The following is a 10,099-nucleotide window of genomic DNA, read 5'->3' as shown; positions in this document are numbered from 1 at the left end:
TATCATATGACCTCACTGATATGAGGAATTCTTAATCGCAGGAAACAAACTGAGGGTTGTTGGAGTGGGGGGTGGGGTGGGAGGGATGGGGTGACTGGGTGATAGACACTGGGGAGGGTATGTGCTCTGGTAAGCACTGTGTGTTGTCTATATTTTAATTTCCTTTTTGTATAAGAGCTCCAGTCATTTTGGAATAAGGCCCACCCATATGACCTCATTTAACCTTAGTTATCTTCTTAAAGGCCCTAACCTCAAATACAGTCATATTATGAAGTACTGGGAATTAGGACTTCAACATATGAATTTGGGGTGAGGGGCACAATTCAGTTCATAACAATGACTTGATGTGAAATCAATGAAATTGGCACAGAAAAGTCTATACTGCAGGAATCCATTTATATGGAATTCTGAGTAGGCATAAGTAATATATAGTGATGAAAATTCCCTCAGTATTGCTTGAGGGATGGGATGATGGTGGTGGTGTGCTTCAATGGAGCCTACGAAAAAATGGTCATGTTCCATATCTTATTGTTGGTTACACAAGTATACATATCTGTCTACCTTATGTGATTTTATTTTATAAATTATACCTCAACATTTTTGACCACAAGAAAGGATATTCAAATTTTAGTTCAGTAAACATTTAGCATTCTGTTCATGTCTGGGGATAACAGTGTTCTCCAAAACCTACTGAGTCACCTATGTTAGACCTATGCTACCTGTAGGCTAATCTGACAGTTATGTTTATCATTCCCATACTACAAATAAACTGAGGCTTAGAGAGTACACGATACACAGCTAGGGAAGTGCTGATAACAACATTCAAACCCTGGCAGTGTAATTCAGACCCCCATGCTCATAACCTACATTTGTTGCAAAGAATTCTAAATTGAATGGGTTATTTCTTTACCACTTGATTCCTAAATGGATTTGGGTGGATTGTACTGATATATTTATTTTATTATTCATAAAATGGAAATGTTAGCTATTTACTGGACAGGTTTCTTTCAAAATATGTTAAAGCTTTAAAGCATTTTCTCAAAAATATGTACCTTTGTTGAAATTAAATATAGCATTTTTAAACTACAAACTTCAAAGAGAATGTGAGGAATTCAACTAAATGTTCTAAAATTCTCTTTTTTTTTTTTAAGTAAGGAGTAATGAGGAAGTTTTTTCACCAAAAACTTGGAAATAATTTTATGTTTTCCTGATTATTTATAGGAAATGCTGCTAATCTTGCCCATTTCCTCAAATTATTTTTGTAATGAAGGACAGAATAAAGTGTATAAGTTAATGCTTATTTTAAAGGCAAAAATTATACCTAGCAAAATTTCAAAAAGTTACTTTATATGGCACAAAAATGACAAAACACATAAAACGATAAAAATTCAGGGAATTAACAGCACTCAAAAGTACATTATAAAATGATATTGAGTAGAGGGAATATTTTGAGATTTTAAAACAATTCTATATGCTGACTGCTGAACAAATATAGAGATGTTTTCTCTATATATCATATCTAAAGTCATGTATATCATTTGTGTGTGTGCATGTCCGTGTGTACACAGTGAGAATCTCTACTCTTAAGTAAAAGGAGGAAAAACATAATTTTTGAAAATAAGAAATATCAAAGACAAATATTTAAGAGTAGATGTACTAAAGATTCTTCACCAATAAATCTTTTTAATCTTATCTAAGATTTTAATATATAGATTTTTTTCAAGTAAGGTGGTGATGTTTATTTTATTAATACATTTCATAATTTATATATACTTTATGCAGGTACATATACATATGAATGTTTATAAATACTATTTTCCATGTCACAACTATTTTAAGTGAATCAATTCAGTTTCAAAAGAGGAGAAGCAGGTTCTACACAATTAACACATTTTTTTCCCCGCAAATGTATGTTTGAGCATCTTGCAGTATTGTTCCTCCAATCTCCATATTTTGTACATGAATATTGCTATGACAATTTCAAGAAAAAATATTTTGTTTTAAAAATGTGTAAAAGTATTATGCTCTATTTATCTACACAAACTATTGAAGGCAATTGCCTAGGAGAATGGAATCATTTAAAATAACCACTGTGCTTAAACCAGATATGCCTAGGTGGCTCAGTTGGTTAAATGTCTGACGTTGGCTCAGATTATGATCTCAGGGTCCTGGGATTAAGCCCATATAGGGCTCTGCACTCAGCGACGAGTCTGCTTCTTCCTCTACCTCTGTCCCTCCTCCTGCTTGTGCTTGCTCTCTCTCTCTCTCTCATAAATAAAATCTTTTTAAAAATAAAATTAACCACTGTGCTTAAACCAAATATATATTTTTTTCTCAAACTTAGATCTCAATTTTCTTCTGTCTCTGAAGATATATCATGTGGCCTCCGATACTGAGGAAACTAAATGTGTTTATGAGTTTTCATTATTATTTTGTACTGATGAAAGGCTTAGCAGGAAGTTTAACTTGCTATTAAAATAAAACTACAAAACTTTTTGTTAAAAAATAAAACAATAAAAATGGAATGCTGTGTTTTCAGTGCAAATGGTTAGGCTTCTCATTAGCCACTCATTTTTACTCATTTTCAAAAGAATGAAATAATGACTAGCAGTATTCACTATTCGGTGTTTCATCAAGAATGATAATGGTTGGGTGGGGGGGATGCGGTGCCTGGGTGATAGACATTGGGGAGGGTATGTGCTATGGTGAGCGCTGTGAATTGTGCAAGACTGTTGAATCACAGACCTGTACCCCTGAAACAAATAATATATTATATGTTAAAAAAAAAAAAGAAGAAGAAGAAGATAGCAGGAGGGGAAGAATGAAGGGGGGAAATCGGAGGAGGAGATGAACCATGAGAGACTATGGACTCTGAAAAACAAACTGAGGGTTCTAGAGGGGAGGGGGGTGGGGGGGATGGGTTAGCCTGGTGATGGGTATTGAGGAGGGCACGTTCTGCATGGAGCACTGGGTGTTATACGCAAACAATGAATCATGGAACAATACATCAAAAACTAATGATGTAATGTATGGTGACTGACATAACATAATAATAAAAAAAAGAATGATAACAGTTTATGTAATTTTTGCTTCACACCTGGGTAGTAGTAATCATGCATTATATTTTTATTAATAAATACATTATTCATAAATGAATCTAAAAGAAAGCATGTCTTCATAAAATTCTTAAGTAGCTGATAAAATGGAAAGTCTTCTTGACAAGCAACCTCATACGGGATTTTTCTAAATGTGTCCTTTGAAAAACATATTCTGCTGGTGCTTACAACTCTTTTTTGATCCATGGTGTCTTTCTTTTAATGCACATCACAACAAGTCATACCACACACCTGTTGCTTTTTTGTATCTCCTTTTTTATAAATTTAATGCCACAAACCAATTAATGTCTGTGTCCAATATGGAGTTACTTGGGGATGAGGGAATTCTAGAAAACATCTGATTAGTTTTCAATTTACAATTAGGATAAGAATAATCAGATTGCACCAGTATAGGAACAACCAAAAAAGGGAGGAATGTGCATAGAACTGTGTAGGTTTCAAGTGCCCAGAACTAAACATCTCGAATTCCAGAATGGTATCAAGAGGGTGAACCACTTTGGGGGATATCAAAGGGAAGAACAATTCACTTTAACATTGTTGTACAGGTTACAAACTGTGCTCCCTCCTACCTGAAAGGTATGACATCCCTTGGAAACTCCCATGTCACTGCTGAGGCACTTTGGCCCCAGTGATTACAAAACTAGTTTTACTGGATGACTTGATTTGGTTATTCTTTCAGACAGCATCCTGTCTCCCTATGCTGCATATTCTTGCTACTGCATTCAGTGCTTTTAATGAAAGGATGAAAGATGCCTGAGAAACATTCAGATTATTTTATTTTACAAATGAAGGAAAAGACATACAATTTTTACATTATGAAATATGTATCGTATATCCTTTTTATAAAAACACCTCAGATATTTTCTTATTTCAGAATTACTGTTACAATTCGTGTGTTGATGAAAAGAATTGAGATGTTCAGTCATTTGCCACAAGAACAATCTTCGATTATGCTTTTGCAAATTGTGTGAAAATAACAACAAAAACAATAAAACTTTATAAAACAATAATTTTAATATGTTATCATTTCAGAGTTAATAGTTTCTTTAGCTTTGGCTTTTATCCCTCAAACTGAAGCAATGAAGAATTTTGTTGATATGCTATTAAAAAAAAGAGAGAGCGAGAGAGAGAGATTGCAGAAATCACTAGTGTCATCTATTGGTGAAACTGAAAAATACAAGATAACCTAGAATTGGATTTCTTTTAAAAAAAAAAACTGTTTATCATTCTTATAAGATCTACCGAAGAAGCGTCTGTGGGATTATGAGGCTAACAGGTTGTTTTGTGTCTCATTTTATCATTTCTTCTCATTGAAAAAAATTTGTACTCTTTTAAGTCATGGTTAACGAATGGTAAAATTGTTTTTGCAAAATGAGTTACAAATGTGAGGCTGTCTTAGATAAATGGATATATATTTTTACAGTAAATAGAGATGCTACTGCAAAATGACATAATAACAATACCTCCCTCCCCTTTCTACTACCAGCTGTATTGATACAGTGGGGATGCCTTGAACTTGGGCAAAGTAACATTAAGTACATTAAGTTTAGATTATGGGATGAAGAAAATTCAAAAATTTCTTTCAATTGAGCATTAATTCCTATTGCCCCAAATGATCTACTTCTTATCAATTCCCTTCTCTCAAAAAATCCTACATGAATGAAATAGCAGTGATGTAAAAATACAAAAAGCAAAGAGTCCCCAAGAAAACAAAACCAATGCTTCCTATTAGAAGCTTCAAAAAGAGCTATAGTGGGGGAGGGCAGAGAAAGAGACACAACCAGAACTGCTCCTTTCTGATGTACCAGGGGACTTATATCCTTGCCCCTTAACGTGGTCTCCAAACAGTATCACTGACAACTACTAGAGCTGTTGTTAAAAATGCAGAATCTCAAGCCCCACTGAGCCCTTACTGCATCAGAGTCAATATTTAAATAAGATCCTCGAGGCGGGCTCCTGGGTGGCTCAGTCCTTAAGCATCTGCCTTCCGCTCAGGTCATGATCCCAGGTTTCTGGGACTGAGCCCCGCATCTGGCTCCCTGATCCGCAGGAAGACTGCTTCTCCCTCTCCCACTCCCCCTGCTTGTGTTCCCTCTCTTGCTGTCTCTCTCTCTCTGTCAGATAAATAAATAAAATCTTAAAAAAATAAAAAATAAGTAAGATCCTCAGGTAATTTATAAGAATGTTAATCAGGGATCTCATCACTTACTCTGTTGAAGTCTCACCATGCCATTAGGTAAACACTTCTACCCTCATTTTACTGATTAAGAAATAGATCCTCAGAGAATTTCTTCCCACTTACCTGTGTGTCCCAAATACAGCCAGTTGCCAGGAAAACAGGGAGACTTTATTAGTGTACTTATCAGAAATGACATTTACCAGAAATTTTTGTTTGCTAAACTAATCACTTTTTATTTGGTCTTTATCATTTATTTGTGAACATCTTTTCCTCCTATTACAAAGAATAGAGGCTGTTTTATGCATCTGTATCCCTAGCCCCACATTTGTTATGCTAAAAATATTTAACAATTTGAGAGTATGTATGTGTGTAATTGTATCAATATTCTCTGTAGCTTTGGGCAAATTTCTGAACTTCTATTAGTTGCAGAGTCATTATCCATAAATAATAATCTGGTAGCAGAATAGCGGTTCTCAATTCTAAAGGAACTTCAGCCCTTTTAGAGAAAAAGATACTTCATAATGCCTCCTTTATTATCCTGAAATTAAATCCATACACAATATTTGTCTATCTCTACACAAAATCTGGGAAAATGGAAAAGTTATATAATGCTCTACATTGATATAATGAAGAAACAAAAGGAAATCAATTGATGAAATAATATATTTACCATTGTGTAATTGCATTAGTATGACTACACTAGATGATAAAATACAACAGTCAACCTGTTTCCAACTAATCCACCAGAATTACCATGAATTTTGTAGCCACAAATGCAGGCAAGTAGTTGCTTTGGAGGCTTATGTATTAGTGATGTGATTTCAATCCCAAATGGTAAACAACCCTTAGTGAAATTATGAGGAAAGCAAATTGATTTATTGAGATGATATAACTTGAACAATTCAGACAAAAAAACATATTAAACTGACTGGACCAAATCTTAGTCGTGCTTCTCTCTGCCACCTACAGGCCCCTGGACTTTGAGTCACCCTTGCATTTAAGCAAGGATAGGAACAGGGAACAAACCCTCCTTCAAGATACCTCCCCCAAATCCACTGATCTCCAGGGAAACACTCCCTGATTAACTGCTCTATCATACCACCTGCTCATTCCACTCCCCCTCTCCTAGCTTCTTCCAGCTTCATTTACTCCTCTTTATAAAATAAGGGCCATTCTGCCTGATCTTTGAGATTTACAATAATCCTCCTCCTCCTATTACAATAGTCTTTTCAAATAAAAGCTCTCTCTTTACCTAAGTCTGAATTTTTTTTTGACACAGTTCTAGAAATTCAGAAAGGTATGTGGCTAGGGAAGATAACTGTCCTTGAAAGGACCTCACACTGTGGTCATTTTTCATAGGCCTCTTCTGACATTGTTAAAAGCATCCTTCATAACTGAATTTTAATAAATTTTCAGGAAAAGAGGAGTAAAATACAATAGGCCACACAGTTCCTATCCCAGAGCTTAGCACTTGGGGCTAGAGTCTAATTGGCAGGTTTGAATGCAAAATATTTTGTGCTTAAAAGTAAAGCAGAATTATATAAAAAGCTCAGGTGATTATGAACAGATTTTTGAAAGCGTGTGAGATATGAAAAGCTCTTTTCATTGTGTAAGACTTTTCCATGCCCTGTGATCTATAGTAATGCTGGCTACCAAATGCCATTAGTATCCCCAGTCATTGTAATGACCAACCCATTTCCACCAAATTCCAAAATTCTGCCTTGAAAACCATCCTGCCCCAATGAAAAGCACTGCACTAGAAGATATCAACCCTTTCTTGCTTGGAAAAATTTTAGAAGTCTAAATCATTGTAAAGAATAGGTACAACAATGGTCTGTGTGCAACAATGTATGTCTTTCATTAGTCTAAACCAATAAATCCCTGAAATACAGGGATGTGTGTGTATGTGTATATGTACCGCACCTCACTCCAGAAACAGTTCAAGAAGTAACACTTTTTTTAATCCTTTGATACATTTCCAAGGCTGGTGGATAAACAAGTCAACATAATCACTTTTTTAAAAATAGGAAATTTAATCCTTTTAAAGGCCATAGATGTCTAAATTGTATAATTAACATTATTCTAAATGTATTACAAGAGTGTATTATATACAGAAAAGGTCGAGTAATTAACATTAAGGGAAATCATTTGATGTTGTTCCCACTCATTTAGTCAGTCACTCAGGTCGGTCAGTCACTCTAAAGATAATTGAATACTGATGCAAAAATATAGTCCTAAATAAGCTGGGAAATGCTCATGAAACTTAGATTTCGTTGGGAGGACAAAGGTAAATAAAGGCAAACACACACACAAAAATAAAACCGTCGAAAAGACACATAAAAGAATAACAAATGCTAAGGAGACAAATGAAATGGAGCCATGCTGCAGAACAGTCAGCTTGCGGTTGCAGGCGGAGTGGCTAGAAGAAGCCTTTCTAATAATATACCACGTAAGATACATCTGAATATCAGGAAAGAAGCAGATGTGTGAAGATTATGAAGAAAAGCTGGTCAGGCAAGGTGGACAGATTGTGCAGTGGCCAGGCTGAAAGAAAGAAGTTACCCATGTAACTAGGACTTGGTGGGCAAGGAGGGCAGGTTACAGGAAGTCAGAGAGATAGGCAGGGCTCAGATTGGAGGTTACTTAAAAGTCATGCGTTTGTAAAAACCTAGCACTCTACATTACTCAGAAAGCTCTGAAAAGAGGTGGTGTAGCTCATCCACCCATGCATCCCTACATCCATTCATGCACCCGTGCATGCATTTATCTATTCATCGTGCATCCGTGCATGCAATCTGCCCATCCATCTGTCCATGCATCCATGCATCTATTTGCTCATAAACATTTATCACATTCTACGCTGTTTGTTGGTTTCTTTTAAATCATGAATATAATTATAAAGTCCCAATCACTGACTGCAAAGGACTCATGGTCCAATGGAAAAGAGTTTACTTTGTAATTAAGAGAGAATCAGAGCCCCTACTTCTTTTTTGTTTTGTTTTGTTTTAAAGATGTTATTGATTTATTTGACAGAGAGAGAGGGCGAGCACAAGCAGAAGGAATGGCAGAGGGAGAGGGAGAAGCAGCCTCCCCGTGGAGCACGGGGCTCAATCCCAGGACCCCGGGACCATGACTGGAGCTGAAAGTCAGATGCTCAGCCGACTGAGCCACCCAGGCGCCCTAGGGCTTCTCCTTCTGTCACTATGTTGCCTGCTGGGAGTTTTACCCAGGTGAGTTGTCAGCCCCCTCGCAGTCACATACTAATGACTGTGGTGTCTGACAACAATCATGCCCTTATCTTCGGATAACTCACAAGATAAAGCCTGTGACTGCCGCATCAAAGCCAACTAATGTGCCTCACTCACTTTATGAGAACACATGCCTTTGGATATAGCTTTAGACGGGGACACTGGTGGTGACGATAAATAGATGTATTACATTGTCTGCCTAAGTGTACAGATACACAAATAAATTCAATTGGGAAAAGGGCAGGCCTTGGGATATCAGCACCTCATCCCTGAGAAAGCTGATTGCTAGTGCCTTGACAGAAGGAACCTATTAATTTGTTGTTGTCTTTTTTTAATTTTTTTTTAAAGATTTTATTTATTTATTTGAGAGAGAAAAAGAACATGAGAGGGGGGAGGGTCAGAGGGAGAAGCAGACTCCCTGCTGAGCAGGGAGCCCGATGCAGGACTCGATCCTGGGACTTCAGGATCATGACCTGAGCCGAAGGCAGTGGCTTAACCAACTGAGCCACCCAGGTGCCCGGAACCTATTTACTTGTAACAAGGACCACGCAAGGCTGATTTGACAACTTCTGAAGTAAATATTTTAAAACCATAATAGAAGAATCTACTTCACCTCAAGTCCTTATAAACCAAGGGAAGCTTGTCATATGACATTTTCCCCTCAGTGACTTTATGTTGTAGTTCCCCTAAAGGCACAAACTATTAACTAGATTTGATGGCTTTATTATTTAGATTCTATTTTGAGGAAGACAAATGGGGGGTGGGGGGAGAGAGTGAACTACACAGCATGCTCATTAACAGATAGATTTTTCTAACTGTTTCCTAAATGGAATTTCTGGTTCATCTGACCTCTATTTTATTGCCACCCGTATTTGCTGGAAAAAGGTTGAGGGCTTAGCATGATATCTTAACTGTGATGATTCTGCTGTAGAGAAAAAGTTAAAATGTCTTTAGCTGAGGAATGGAGAAGAGATTCACTAAAGATATCTTGCTGTGCAAATACAGAAATGTCTCACCCTATTCTTTCCCATCTTCTTATAGAAAAAAAGAACAATCTCCTCAAACCTTCACCTCTAAAAATTGCCACTGTGTTATAAAATCCCATAGAAATGATGTAGTTGACTCTTTCACTCAGGGTCAGTTCAGAAATGCTGGTATCTAAATAATAATACAGTTCAGGCTCCCTGTACTTAGAAACAAAACAGCTAGGATTTACCCTTTCCCCCCCCACCCCTGCAGTGTTCCTGAGATAAATCTTTCCAAGAGAATCAAGCTGTTGTTAAAAGCATGTCACCATTTTGGCTGGCTTGAGAGTTTAACAGCCTAAGGTCAGAGTTAAATAAAAGATTGTTTGTGGGGGACGAGGTGAGGTAAGGAAAACTGGTTCCTGAATCCTGTCAGAGTGGACATCCTCTGTACCGCAGAAACATTTTGGGGCTGAGGTATGTTCATCTAAACCAAGTTTGAAAGGTTTTATCACTTGAAACTAAAAGATTTCAACTAGAATACAACTCAAATAATTAGGCTTCAAAACTTACCTTCTTCTTTTTTTTTTT

At 36.6% G+C, this 10,099-nt stretch overlaps 1 protein-coding gene across 1 annotated transcript in view; it reads right to left on the bottom strand.

Annotated features, from left to right (window-relative positions):
- Nucleotides 1-10,099, bottom strand: part of LOC102729818 (contactin-6) — a 679,553-nt gene that overhangs the window by 351,543 nt on the left and 317,911 nt on the right. The gene's annotated exons all lie outside the window — the stretch shown is intronic.

The sequence above is a fragment of the Leptonychotes weddellii genome, chromosome 1 (genome assembly GCF_054177405.1).
Source record: "Leptonychotes weddellii isolate Sample4059 chromosome 1, ASM5417740v2, whole genome shotgun sequence".
NCBI lineage: Eukaryota > Metazoa > Chordata > Mammalia > Carnivora > Phocidae > Leptonychotes > Leptonychotes weddellii.
The sequence above is the reverse complement of the archived record's forward strand: the minus strand, read 5'-3'. Positions and strand labels throughout refer to the sequence as shown.